General features: G+C 43.2%; 1 non-coding gene and 1 pseudogene across 1 annotated transcript; both read right to left on the reverse strand.

Moving 5' to 3' along the window:
• Positions 1-692: 692 nt before the first annotated feature.
• Positions 693-9924, reverse strand: LOC115768930 (annotated as a pseudogene).
• Positions 9925-10286: 362 nt separating this feature from the next.
• Positions 10287-10465, reverse strand: LOC115768932. Its single transcript, XR_004018632.1, has one exon. It is a non-coding gene; the product is annotated as a 5.8S ribosomal RNA (ribosomal RNA).
• Positions 10466-10748: the final 283 nt, after the last annotated feature.

The raw sequence follows: 10748 nt of genomic DNA on the forward strand, positions 1-10748 counted from the left end.
ATTCCATCCGTCAATTCCATATATTCATATATATATCAATATTGCCTTAAGTATTGTATATATATATATTGTTCTATCTTATATGCTTTCCTCAATAATAATTAAAGTTTTTATATTTAGGTATTGTGTATATATATGTTTCATATATTCCATCCGTCAATTCCATATTTTCATATATATATATATATCAATATTGCCTTAAGTATTGTATATATATATATATATTTTTCTGTCTTATATGCTTTCCTCAATAATAATTGAAGTCTTAATTCATGTATTGTTGTGTATATATATTTTTCATATATTCCATCCGTCAATTCCATATATTCATATATATATCAATATTGCCTTAAGTATTGTATATATATATATTGTTCTATCTTATATGCTTTCCTCAATAATAATTAAAGTTTTTATATTTAGGTATTGTGTATATATATGTTTCATATATTCCATCCGTCAATTCCATATTTTCATATATATATATATATCAATATTGCCTTAAGTATTGTATATATTGTATATATATTATTCAATGTTAAATATTAAATATTTGAGAGCAACATAGATGAACTTTCGTACAGTAGGCATACATACATAAAAAAATATATAACAACTATAAATTGATAATATATTTTAAGCGAATGTATAACCCATTTATACGAATTATGTTCGTCTAGTGTTGCTTTTTATCGAATCATCAAGCAAAGGATAAGCTTCAGTGGATCGCAGTATGGCAGCTGCTCAACCACTTACAACACCTTGCCTGTTACAAAAGTCGTTTACAATTGATTCTAGGCTTTGTCATTGTATTAAATAATGTTTTAAAATATAACTAGCGCGGCATCAGGTGATCGAAGATCCTCCCAATTTACTATGTTATAAATAACATTGGCATCACATCCATTGTCGTTAATAAAATAAATTAAAAACTTTTAATGGTTTAGAAGCCATACAATGCAAATTGCCCCTTATTTATCATTGCAGTCCAGCACGGATACGACCTTAGAGGCGTTCAGGCATAATCCAACGGACGTAGCGTCATACCACTGTTCGCTCGAACAAGTATTGTGCCATTGGTCCGTACCTGCGGTTCCTCTCGTACTACGCAGGAATGCTGTCGCAACAACGTTTTGTCATTAGTAGGGTAAAACTAACCTGTCTCACGACGGTCTAAACCCAGCTCACGTTCCCTTGCATGGGTGAACAATCCAACGCTTGGTGAATTTTGCTTCACAATGATAGGAAGAGCCGACATCGAAGGATCAAAAAGCGACGTCGCTATGAACGCTTGGCCGCCACAAGCCAGTTATCCCTATGGTAACTTTTCTGACACCTCTTGTTAAAAACTCTTTAAACCAAAAGGATCGATAGGCCGAGCTTTTGCTGTCCCTGTGTGTACTGAACACCGAGATCAAGTCAGCATTTGCCCTTTTGCTCTATGTGTGGTTTCTGTCCGCACTGAGCTGGCCTTGGGACACCTCCGTTATTATTTGAGAGATGTACCGCCCCAGTCAAACTCCCTACCTGGCAATGTCCTTGAATTGGATCATACCTGAGTAATTGGAGTTATACCAAATTTTTAAATCAATAATACATAAATGCATTCTCTCATTAAAGAATTTGTTTGCGATTATATAACAAACTCGTGATACTTTGATCAAGAAGCTTGCATCAAAACCCAATACCATAAGACATAATAATTATATCCGTATAATGGCTAGGAAATGATACACGTTCCATTTAATCAAGTAAGTAAGGAAACAATAAGAGTAGTGGTATTTCATTGTCGATACCAAACCGAAGTCTAATATCTCCCACTTATTCTACACCTCTTATGTCTCCTTACACTGCCAGATTAGAGTCAAGCTCAAAAGGGTCTTCTTTCCCCGCTAATTATTCCAAGCCCGTTCCCTTGGCTGTGGTTTCGCTAGATAGTAGATAGGGACATGAAAGTCAGTGGGCTTAACGTGAGCACCTGCCACGATGGCTTAATCTCACGGTTCCTAGTATAGGATTAATTCAAGCGTCAATCACCGCCCCCTTGGAACAATTCCGCAGGTACCAATTAAAGACACGACTGTTTGGTTGTGACTTCTACCTTGGTTTGGCACGAGGACTATCTAAGCCTCTTCCGAAATCTGGATTACGGAACCCGGTTGTATAACGCAACTCCACGTCGAGCAAGCTCTACCCGCATTTGGGTGTTAAACCACAACCACCACGATACTCCCCGAAGGGCCGCACCAACTAACCAGGACGGAACAAGTTCCGTGGGCTCCTGGTTACCCGTGGTACCAGATTAAAGACCTCTGGTCAGGCCTCGTACCAGAAGGGCACTTCCAATTTAAACTCCAAAACAGTTAAGGGTTGGTGGCCCCAGACAACACAATGTTCAACAAAATGCCCATTCAGACACACCCCCACGTTCGTACCCCACCATTCGTACCCCCACATTCGTACATCTACCATCCATCTTCATTCATACAATTCCTTCCTGCAATTGCAAACGTCGCCTGGAAAATGCAGCTCTCGCAAACTCACTCATTCTTCTAACCCTATCACTAGTGGAGAGTGATTGACTTACGTCAAACCCGCCACTAACCTCACTTATACCCATCCCCCTCAGATCTCGAAGATCTGCATACCTTGTGCACTCACAGAGAACATGCTCCCATGTCTCAGCAGCCGAGCCACAACGGCATTCTGGACTGTCATAAAGGCTCCTCGAATGCAAGAATGCATTGAGGGAACCGTGACCAGTCAACAGGAATCCAAGACTCAGGCCGAACCCAAAGTCTGGTCGGCTGCCGGCAAATGTAACCTCCCGTATAAACCGATGAGTGACACGCCCATTCACGCTTGTGTCCCATCTGACTTGCCAGTCAGACAGAACACACTCTTCCACCAATCTCTTGCATTCACTAAGCCCTAAACTCTCCACATCCCTATCTGCTAGCCAATCATTCTGCAGCAATGGCAGCCGCCTCTTGATCCTGTATATCAAGGCTCGACGCCTGATCTCCAAGTCAAGAGGGGCTACTCCTAACAGTACCTGCATTGCCTCCGTAGAGACAGTGCGGCACACAGGCAAACAACCTAACAGAAGCACTCTCTGGCAAGCCAGCACTTTCTTTCTGCCAACCACAGTCGTGACCGCCTTGCACCATACAGACGATCCATATGCTGCACATGCAGCAAACAGACCCTCATAGATGGTGCGGACAGCACGTCTGCTTAGGCCCCAATCAGTCCTCAAAATACGACGCACTTGCCCCACCAAACCAAGTAGCCGGGCCTTGAGACCAGCGATATGAGGAGTGAAACACATCCTCTCGCCGAAGGTTATGCCGAGGTATTTCACCTCAGACGCATACCTCACATTCACTCCATTCAGTCTGACAATGGGTGGCCGACTAGCTGCCAATCTGCCCTTGAGCAGCATTGACACTGTCTTGTCCATTGCAAGACTGACCCCAACACTTTCACCCCACTCATACACAGTGCGCAAGCACATACCCGCATTCGTTTCGATCTCAAGACGCGACCGACCCTCAATCAAGACGAGCAGATCGTCCGCATACGCACAACACTTACACATCTGCTCGAGCTGCACTAGCAAGGGGTCCATCATGAGGTTCCAAATGAATGGGCCACAGATAGATCCCTGCGGACAGCCACGAACCACATCCACGCTCACACATTCACTCCGCCCTACAGCACACGCACGTCTGCCAGAGAAATAGCTCTTCCAGAGAGCTAATTCTCGGCACCCGCATTCATCCAACCTTCTCAAAACACTCGCCCAACTCAGGTAGTCGAAAGCACCTTTAAAATCAACAAAGATGCCCAAGACATACGTGGAGCTGCTAGCCTCAACAGAGTCACTAACATACCTCCACGCATCCTCAACACATCTGCCCTGCCTAAAACCAAATTGCCTGTCAGACATTTGGTCACTCATTCTCTCCTGAAGCCTTTCTACCATAATCCTTTCCAGAACTTTTCCAAGAACCGGAAGAAGACTGATGCCCCGAAAAGATCTAGGATTGCTCCTGATCCTGTCAGGCGACTTCAGGAGCACTATCACTCTCGCACACTTCCATTCACTGGGGAAATAACCCTCATTCAGACACTTCGCATACATCGCTTTCATATATTCTGGAATTGACTTCCAGACACTTTTACACATTTCTCCAGTGAATCCATCCATACCAGGGGACTTCCTCGACTTTAACCTCGAGAAAGCCACCTCCAACTCACTATCCAGAAGCGGATCAACAGGACTAACCACACTAGGTGGTGAGTCCTGATGATCCGCTCTGGGGAAGAATTCATTCAACAAGACATTCATACAATCCCTCCATGCCGTTAACTGAACGTTACCAACACGGAGGCTACTTACATCCGTTTCCCTGCCTCTACCTCGAACTATTTTATAAGCACGACCCCAGGGGTCATCCTTATTGCGCTCCAGGAAAGAGCGCCACTCATCTTCTTTCACCTTTACAAGCATTTGCTTGTATTCATTCATACACCGACTATATTCAATCCTGAGTTGGGCTGCACCATCCGCATTGGTAGCTCTGGCCCTTTGGAATCGCTTCCGCAGAGACCGGACCATCCGCCGCTTGGTGCTCAACTGATTCGTCCACCACTTCACATGCTTGAGGTTGACCTTACGGTGCCTCTCAAACATGCGATCATTCGCATCAGTTATCCACCTATTCACACATACGACCTGCTCATCCACATTCAAATCATTAAATGCATTAAGCGGAACTTGCGTTGCCGCCTCCTGCACAATGAGCCCATGAAGGGACCAATTCACACTACAAGTGCGCCAGCGATTACCCCCAACACTTTCATTCCTTGTAATAGTGTGTGTGACAACAATCTCAATCGGATTGTGGTCACTCACACCAAGCCCACCTAGTACACACCAATGAAAAGCATACATACTCATTGCTACCGCATTCACTAGAGTAACATCAATGTCACTCTGACCCACCGGACCCGCAAACGTGTACCACTCACTGGGTTCGTTAACGACCCGAACATCCTGGGACACGGCCCACTCGGCTAGCATCTCACCCCGTGTGTGGTTCGAATACCCAGACGAATGTCTGGATACCTTACTGAACCACATGGGAGATGATGCATTCGCATCAAGACCAAGGATGACTGGTACGCTACTAACCAGTAGTAGCACCTCATCCAAGTAAGCAATGTATGGTTCGAGGGGATCCCCGAACTTACAATACATGCTTACTACAAAAATCCTGCCAAAACTGCCGCTAAGGCTCACACACACCCCCCAGTCAGTTGAACTCACCAAAGTGCATTCAATACTGACATCATTCACAATGACAGCGGAGTTGGCCCTGCTGTCAGGAAATACTCGCATACATGCGGGCAATCCCCTTACGCAACCTCCGGTCGCGTAGGGTTCCTGCAGCAGGGCAACGACGCTGCCCCTTTCACACATCATAGCCCCCACATCACACATAGCTGCATACGACCTTTGACAATTCAGCTGAAGAAATCTGCTAGACATTTTAATGTCTAGCATTCGCCCGCGCAACAATCGCCCCGTATATGGGACAGGCTAGAGACATCATCAGATGTCCCGACGGCTTCCCCTTAAAGGAGCAATTGCGGCAATTCAGTGCATTGCTGCACTGAGCCACACGGTGACCCATCTGGCCGCAGCGACGGCAAACGTCCTCTTTGGCTCTGCACTCCGCCACCTTATGGTCGAAGCCAAGGCAGCGGTAGCATCCCGGTACCAGGTCAAAACTTCTCACTCTAAACGAAAACCATTTTATGTAGCAGCGTCCGATTTCTAAAAGGGACTGCATGGCCACCACAGCACCCTCGAGGACTATATTAACTGCAACATTACCTCCCACCGCCCATGGCTTACTTGTCATCCGGACACCTTTCTTGAAGGCTTCAAGTGACATTTTGTCCTTTAAGTTCATCTCGTAAAGGTCACCCATGAACTCGTCAGGGGTGATTTGCGAGTGAACGCCCTGAACCACAACTTTCGGCCCTAATTTATCATTCACACACACTTCCAATCCCACCTCGTTGAACTTTGTGTTCTCCACAATTTTCTCACGCTCGGCGACCGATGGAGTCCGAATTAACGCACCTCCATCCCTTAGAGGTTTCACCTCATGAATCCGCACGCCAAGAGAGGGACCTACCTCCTTCACCACCTGCTCAACCACGTCCTTAGCGGTTTTGCCAGCAGCCTTGCTGCGCACAACCAAGGACCAGGTCTCGACTGGCCGAGGCATCTCCGGGGTAGACGGCGCTGCCGACCTGGGACCCCCTCTGGCGGCGTTCACCGACGAAGCCCGCGCTTGGCCGGCTGGAACATGCAAAGCATGCGAAACGCCTGCATCCCCGCAAACGGCCTCCAAGCGCCCCTGCAGCCGCTCATTCTGCGCCACAAGCGCGAACAAGAGCTGCTCATACTGCCCAGTATAATCAACTAACTTGCAAATGAGCGACCCCGTGGCTCTCTCCTTGAGTGCAAGCTGCAATAAAGCTCCCGTTATCCCCTTCATCTGCTCGACAGCTGTTCCTTTCCGCTTCCTCAAAGCCGCCGCACTTGTCGACGGCCCCTCCACGGCAGGTTCAGACACATTCACAGCGCTCGCGGCATGAGGAACGGCAAAAACCCGCTCCTCCACACTTGCACCCGCTGCTCCAGGCGAGCCATCTGCGGCTCCCGCGGGAACAGCGCTCCCCTCTCGCGCACCAACTGAGCTGACAGCGCTTTCGGAAGTTGCCTTCCTCAGGCGCTGCTTGCTCCTCCGCCTTACCTCGCTGTTCGATGACGACTCCGACAAGGCCACCTCATCATCCGACGTCATCCTACAATTTTCAAAAGTCCCCTTCTCAGCGGGCTTCTTTTTGCGTGGCGGCATCGCCCGCAGGTGTGCGCTTATCTATTTAATATATAAATAGAACGCACACACACACACACACACGTAGAAGCTGGCGGTTTCACACACACACACGAACGCCTGTTGCTCACGCAGCAACGACGTAAACAAAGCAATAAAACTTTATTGCCGATAAGCGCACAAAATGTAAACAAGATACCGTTGCTTGAAAGCACCGTTATCTTTAGATTGTTCGCGAAGCGAGCGATGAAATAAGCACGTCTGTTCCCAACGACCGTCTGAAACGAACTGAGTAGATAGGGACAGTAGGAATCTCGTTAATCCATTCATGCGCGTCACTAATTAGATGACGAGGCATTTGGCTACCTTAAGAGAGTCATAGTTACTCCCGCCGTTGACCCGCGCTTACTTGAATTTCTTCACTTTGACATTCAGAGCACTGGGCAGAAATCACATTGTGTCAACACCCGCTAGGGCCATCACAATGCTTTGTTTTAATTAGACAGTCGGATTCCCCAAGTCCGTGCCAGTTCTGAATTGATTGTTAATTGATAATCGTTATAATTTAAAAGAACTAATTGGTTGCCCAACTAGTATTCTTAAAAATTTTAGCAAGAAAGTTCCACAATTGGCTACGTAACTAAACTATCCGGGGAACAAGAAACTACCATAAATGATAGAAACTTTATTTACCCAGAACGAGCACATAAACCATGTTATTGTTTCCCAATCAAGCCCGACTATCTCAATCTTCAGAGCCAATCCTTATCCCGAAGTTACGGATCTAATTTGCCGACTTCCCTTACCTACATTATTCTATCGACTAGAGACTCTTCACCTTGGAGACCAGCTGCGGATATTGGTACGGCCTGTTGAGAAGTTTGCGTGTCCCCACCATAAATTTTCAAGGTCCGAGGAGAAAATATCGACACAACAGTATATGTCATGCTCTTCTAGCCCATCTACCATATCTCTCTGCGAAAGACTTCCATGGTAGTACGGCTATAAAACAGAAAAGAAAACTCTTCCGATACCTCTCGACGGCTTCTTTATGGTCGTTCCTGTTGCCAGGATGAGCACGAGGCCCATATTTAATAACAAACGGATACTCAACAGGTTACGGAATTGGAACCGTATTCCCTTTCGTTCAAAATTATTCAAGTGTATAAAAATCGGTTAGATGACAAATATATTTAGATTTTTCTTTACTTGAAAATTTTCGGCTTTCGCCTTGAACTTAGGACCGACTAACTCGTGATCAACCACTGTTCACACGAAACCCTTCTCCACTTCAGTCCTCCAAGGTCTCATTCGATTATTTGCTACTACCACCAAGATCTGTACCAATAGCGGCTCCATGCAGGCTTACGCCAAACACTTCTATGCACACCATTGTACCTTCCTACTCACTAAAGTTTCAAAATTTATATTACAAGTAATATAAACCATCTACTTTAGCGGTAATGTATAGGTATACAACTTAAGCGCCATCCATTTTAAGGGCTAGTTGCTTCGGCAGGTGAGTTGTTACACACTCCTTAGCGGATTTCGACTTCCATGATCACCGTCCTGCTGTTTTAAGCAACCAACGCCTTTCATGGTTTCTGTATGAGTTGTTAATTTGGGCACCGTAACATTACGTTTGGTTCATCCCACAGCGCCAGTTCTGCTTACCAAAAGTGGCCCACTGGGCACATTATATCATAACCTTAAACTTCATATCAAGAAAGTTAAGGTTCTTACCCATTTAAAGTTTGAGAATAGGTTAAGATCGTTTCGACCCTAAGGCCTCTAATCATTCGCTTTACCAGATAAGATTATTTTATACAACAGTTAAATGCACCAGCTATCCTGAGGGAAACTTCGGAAGGAACCAGCTACTAGATGGTTCGATTGGTCTTTCGCCCCTATACTCAATTCTGACAATCGATTTGCACGTCAGAACTGTTTCGGTCTTCCATCAGGGTTTCCCCTGACTTCAACCTGATCAAGTATAGTTCACCATCTTTCGGGTCACAGCATATATGCTCAAGGTACGTTCCAGTTAGAGGCATAAATAATATAAATATTATTATACATAACTATATAGAGCGCCCCGGGATTGCGTTAATTAACTATAAATAGTTAAAAAACTAATCCCATTAATAGTCAAGTTAATTACGCTATTAGGTTTATATCCCAATAACTTGCACATATGTTAGACTCCTTGGTCCGTGTTTCAAGACGGGTCCCGAAGGTATCCTGAATCTTTCGCATTGTTAATCATACAAATGCATATAATAAACACAAATATCAATGATAATTATGCCATTATATAATTCCGAAAAATTAACGCACTGTAATCATATAAATCTATCAGCACTTTATCAAATTTATATCTTTTATTTTATGTTAAAATGCAAGCATATAATTCAAATAAGCAATCAGACATAATTTTATGATAAATATTTATGCTAATAGATTACAATGTCCTTATATGGAAAAAATGCACACTATTATTATAATATTGTTTAAAATATTACAATTCTAATGATGAATTTTCCATAACGGATATTCAGGTTCATCGGGCTTAACCTCTAAGCAGTTTCACGTACTATTTAACTCTCTATTCAGAGTTCTTTTCAACTTTCCCTCACGGTACTTGTTTACTATCGGTCTCATGGTTATATTTAGTTTTAGATGGAGTTTACCACCCACTTAGTGCTGCACTATCAAGCAACACGACTCTTTGGAAACACCATCTAGTAATCATTAACGTTATACGGGCCTGGCACCCTCTATGGGTAAATGGCCTCATTTAAGAAGGACTTAAATCGTTAACTTCTCATACTAGAATATTGATGTTCCGTACACTGCATCTCACATTTGCCATATAGACAAAGTGACTTAGTGCTGAACTGATTTCTTTTCGCTCGCCGCTACTAAGAAAATCCTTGTTAGTTTCTTTTCCTCCCCTAATTAATATGCTTAAATTCAGGGGGTAGTCCCATATGAGTTGAGGTTGTATAAAACAATGTTAATTGAACATTATTTATTGTTCAATATAATGGGTAATACTTTTGTTCTGAAGTTCCATAAATTTTACAAGAATTCTTTTATCACACATCATTAATAAGAGACAATTCTAGATGAAGGAAAAATGTATTTTTCTTTTATGCTAGACATTCCTCAGTATTATTTGATTTGAAAAAAGAAAATATAATTCTTCAGTTTTCTCATACAAAATATACAATGAGTAGTACATCCATATATATATTAATATTATGAATATATTATGCATATCAGGGACACACATAATCTATCCAATAATATACCATATGCTTAAAACTTCGAAAAATTTTAAACAACTTAATTAGCAAAGTCTTACAACCCTCAACCATATGTAGTCCAAGCAGCACTATAAAATTAATTAAAGTACATAACAGCATGGACTGCGATATGCGTTCAAAATGTCGATGTTCATGTGTCCTGCAGTTCACACGATGACGCACAGTTTGCTGCGTTCTTCATCGACCCATGAGCCGAGTGATCCACCGCTTAGAGTGATAATTTTATTTTGTTTTTTTTTCATTACGTCACAAATATTTTTATTGAAAGAAATTAAAAATACACCATTTTACTGGCATATATCAATTCCTTCAATAAAATTGTTTATACCTAAACTGTGTTGCGAAATGTCTTAGTTTTACATATTCTTTAAAAATATAGCATGAATAAGATTATTATATAGATACAAGAATTAAATATTTTTATAGAAATATGCAAAGCATTAACCTGAAAGCAGGTACAACACTTACAATTTAGGTTGTTGCGTTTATATAACGTATG

This window comes from Drosophila novamexicana, unplaced genomic scaffold (genome assembly GCF_003285875.2).
Source record: "Drosophila novamexicana strain 15010-1031.04,08,12 unplaced genomic scaffold, DnovRS2.1 tig00002092-arrow-arrow-pilon, whole genome shotgun sequence".
Classification (NCBI taxonomy): domain Eukaryota; kingdom Metazoa; phylum Arthropoda; class Insecta; order Diptera; family Drosophilidae; genus Drosophila; species Drosophila novamexicana.